This window comes from Chiroxiphia lanceolata, chromosome 26, assembly GCF_009829145.1.
Source record: "Chiroxiphia lanceolata isolate bChiLan1 chromosome 26, bChiLan1.pri, whole genome shotgun sequence".
In the NCBI taxonomy this organism is placed as follows: domain Eukaryota; kingdom Metazoa; phylum Chordata; class Aves; order Passeriformes; family Pipridae; genus Chiroxiphia; species Chiroxiphia lanceolata.
This window is the reverse complement of record NC_045662.1, coordinates 31212-35566: the sequence shown is the minus strand read 5'-3', so window position 1 is coordinate 35566 and position 4355 is coordinate 31212. Positions and strand designations below refer to the sequence as shown.

Sequence of the window (4355 nt, the reverse complement as noted above, 5' to 3'; positions counted from 1 at the left end):
ATATAGTGTTCAGATCTTTTACGAGTGACATTCCTCCTCTTGCCGACCCTTACTGTGTCTTTTCCACACTCAAGGCAAAGTCAGAACATTTTACTATCCAAAGAGATACATCTCCATGAACCAGAGAAGCAAGGAAGGTGTAAGGAAGGTGTAAGCAAGGATGGCTCAGGAGAAGTTAGAGACACACATTGCAGCTGACTGCAGAATGCCCAGACTTGCACTGTACTGTGTACCTCACTTGGCACACAGGCATTTTTTTACAAGTCTGTGCTCTGCTTAGGACTGAATCGTCCTGTTTTCATAGGGGTGCTAATTTGCTCCACAGTAGAACCAATTAACCGATTTGTGTATTTCCAAGAAAATCCCCTGAAAGCTCCAAAGACGACGGTGTCAATGATTCGGCGTCCGCCAGGGTGCAGAACCGCGTCACGATGACGGGACCGGGAGAACCAGAAGACTGTGGAAAGACGGTCTGCCGACACCGGCAGCAACCCGGCTTTCGTCCTCAGCTCTCTGAACCCTTTAGCAGCGCGTGCCAGGAACTCGGGGCTGTGGCAAGGGAGTTACCGGTAGAAATGGATAAAATCGCCTCTCCTTGCGTTGGCGTGTGAGCACTTGATGGTGATTTCACTGTCCTCGGTGGTCTCCACCAATGGGTCCTGCTGCACCTGGGCTCTAACTGCAGCCAGTGGAGGGGAGAAAAAGAAGAAAGTTCGTCAGAAGTGCTCTTTGCACTGGATGTTGTTTCCCAGAACATAGGGCACAGAAGCAGTCAGGACCATACGGAGAAGAATTTTAAGAGGATGTCAAGGTGTGTAGTAGTGGAAGTGTCCATTAGTGTTTGCTGGAGAGATGAGTGCGGGAAAGAGAGGTGGATTGGTGGAGTCACCGAAGAATGGAAAGCCACGGGACTAAGCAAAGCAAAGAGAGGAAGAAAAGTAGGAAAGGCGAAGGACGGACAGCAGGAGTTCTCTAAAGGACAGAAAGTAAAGAAAGGAAAGAGGAATGGCTCGACAAAGAAAAGAGCGATGAGTGTTCCGAGGGAATGCTTTATGGAACAGAGGGGGGAACAGACGGGAGGATAGTTCGGGGGTAGGGCTCTGTGAAGAACCTGCCAGGCAGGACGGTAGTCTCGAGGGACCTGCATGGCCATTCCAGCGGCTGCCCCGACCCCCGAGGTCTTCGACCGCCAGCCCTGCGCACGGAACAGAACCGAGGCCAGCGCCGCTAGCCCAGTTCCCCGGCAGCACCGCATCCAGAGATCCGTCTCTCTGCTCCCACCAGTCCCTGTTCTCCGCTCTGGGCGGGCCTCCTCTCCGCCTCCTCTCCCTCCTCTGCCTTCCTCTCCCTCCGCTGCCCTCCTCCAACAATTCGGCCCCGAGACTGAGCCCGGCACCGGCGGTGCTCGGGTTCTCGTCGGGTGCGAGCTGGAGGTGGAGGCCAGGCGAGAGCGGTGGCAGCACGGCGACTGTCGAGGCTCTGCACCGCGGAGGCGGTGGGTTCGGGCTGGGTGGCAGGGGTGGGGGTTGGCATCGGGGAACTGAAGATTGACAGACCATGAGCTCCTTTCACCGCCATCTTCTCTTCCCTCACATTCCTCCTCTGTTGGTACCTGGAGACTGCTGAATTGTCCTCCACGGCACGAGCTTGTGAGAATGGTCGAGGGGCACGAGAGGTAGAACATGCCTCCGGGCTCAGCACCCCGGGCACAGCCTCTCCTGCTCCGTCCCGGAGAGCAACCTTACTGGCAGCAGGAGCACTTCTGCTGGAGGCAAAGACCACTTGGCTTTTTGTCGGGGGCTGTGGCACCAGTGTTACGGTGAGGCAGTGCATGGGAGAAGCACCTTCCGCAGAGAAAACTCGGACGTGGTGTGGCATCTCCCACCTGCTTTGTATTTCATGGAGATGCAGTCTCCTTAAGTGAGCTCTGCTGTGTCCCTCGTCCTGCTCCTCTTTCTTAGAGGACCAGGGAACAGCCTGTCACCTGAACTGGATGTGCTGGAACCAGCACATCTGCAGCAGGTTGGGGGACACTCAGAGGCACAGTCAAATAGTTTTTCCCATCGCTGTCACTCACCTCCGTAGGAGGACATGAAGGACCACCAGGGTAGGGTGTGATCTGTTGCCATGTACACTGGAAAACCCAGGTCAGCTCCACAGGGCGTGCATCCCAGACCTGACAACCACTTTTTGTTGGCACTCACAGCAGAACCACTACTTCCAGCACTGGCTTCTCACCCAGCCAATAGATGTTCTTTAGCCTTCTCTGGAGAGACATGGAAGGACTAAACAGGTTGTCTCTGTTTGCATTGCACAGACAAGTTTTGAGCACACACCTGGTGGTGGTGCGGGGAGATGACCCTGAGCAAGCACAAATGCCATCAGTCTCCTGCGGGAGCCTTGAAGTTACGTGGGACAAAGAGTGTCTCGGTGTCACATTGCATTTACAGTACTAAACGCTGGCAAAGCCCTGGATGCAGCTCTGAGATGTGCTTTTGTGGACAGAGCTCCCCGTGTCTGTCCCTCAGGCCGTTGGACATCTCTGATAGTGGCAGAGCAGGTGGCACCCCACAGGACTGAGGTACATCTAGACTCCGGGTGTGGCAGCAGGAACCCAAGGAGATACTGCCCCTGCTGCCATGAACTGTCTGTGTCTGTGTGCAAGAACTCGTGTGTCTGAAAACCCTCGTGTGACCGAGCAGTGAGCCCCTGCCAGGGTACCACTGACTCTCGGTCAACTGGCCATCCACCAGGACCCCAGAGGCCATTTTCCAGAACTGCTATGCAGCATGTCATTCCCAATCTGTCTGTACATCCGGGGTTGCCCCATCCCAGGGACAGAATCCGGTACGTGCCCTTGTTGAACTTCCTCTGGTTGATTATTGCCCAAACCTCTGATCTGAAGTCTCTCTGCAGGACCTCCCTCTTCCATGATGCCCCCATATTGTCACAATGGCACTGAAATGAGAGAGGATCTCCTTTCTAAATGATTTAGGAAATCAGAAGGTTTTTCTTAGGTAAAAATCCTAATCGACAAAGGGATTTGCTTACTTGGCATGGTAGTGGTCTTTTCTTTTAAGACTACAATTAGTTTTAGGAGAGAGAATGTAGATAATACATGGAAACTAATGTGTTATGCCCATCTTCAAGAAATTAGCTTACATGCCTCAGAAAACTTGTTTAAAAAGAGATTGTTCTCCTAAGAAGAAAGTTAATTAAACATTGTTTAAGCAAATGCTTAGACATCTAAGACACATGTCCTAGTTGGTCCTAGAACATTTAGTTTAGGGGTTAGAGGTCGGACAGATCAATCAGAGATGCTACGAGGCCTGTTAAGCGAGACCACTCCGCGAAAATGACAGTCCCCCCCAGAAGAAATGGACGCTAGATGGCAGTCTTGCTCCACGAATACAATCCCAGATGCTATTTGACCCAAAATCATAACATAATCCTGGACTACTTGTGAAGGGGAGGGGCGTTCAAGTATCACTGTATTTATATTCCGAAATTTATACTGATTCTTTGATTCATGCATAGCAGAGTACCCCCATGAAGCCCCAGCTGGCATATTAAAGAAATGTTCGATCCAATGGTTTCTGGTCATTGGGTTTAATTCTTTTGGTTTACCCCTCTGATTCCATGAAGTTCCAAAGAGATCCCAGGGTTTCTTTAATTCATTGAGGTCCCGCAAGTCCCAATGACATCCCTTAATTCCCTGGTTTTCTGTAGTTTCCCAGGGAACATTTGCTTCCGTGACGCAGGGCAGTGTCACGACGGACACATGATTCCGTGAGTTCCCTCAGTGTCCCAGCAGTCCTTTGGTTCCATGAGACCCTGCAGTGTTGCAGTGGGTTGACCTTGCCTGGATACCAGGTGCCCACCAAGCCCCTCTATCACTGCCCTTCCCAGTCAGAGAGCAGAGACAGAAAAACATGGAAAATGACTTCTACCTTCAGGCACTTTACTAAAGCAAAAACCAAAGTTTGTGCATGCATAAGTGAAGAGGAAAATAAGGAGATTTATTCTCTACTTCCCATCAGCAGCCATGCCTGGCCACTTCAGGGGGAAGCAGGGCTTCACCACACAGAGAGGTCACTCAGAAGGCAAGTATTGTAAAAAGATGGATTTCCCCCTTTCCTGTTCCTTTCCTGAGCTCTTGTAGTTGAGCTGACGTCATATATTCTGCAATATCCCTTTGGTCCATTTGGCTCAACTGGCCTGTCTGTATCCCCTCCCATGATCTTGCCCCCGATTCAAGGGAGGAAGCTGACAATGCGGACACTGTGCCAGCCCTGCTCAGCAGTTGCCAAAGCACTGGTGTGATTTGTATCTCCCAATGCAAAACACAGCACTGT

At 51.6% G+C, this 4355-nt stretch overlaps 1 long non-coding RNA gene across 1 annotated transcript in view; it reads right to left on the bottom strand.

Moving 5' to 3' along the window:
- Positions 1-4355, bottom strand: part of LOC116798923 — a 35852-nt gene that overhangs the window by 12753 nt on the left and 18744 nt on the right. The gene's annotated exons all lie outside the window — the stretch shown is intronic.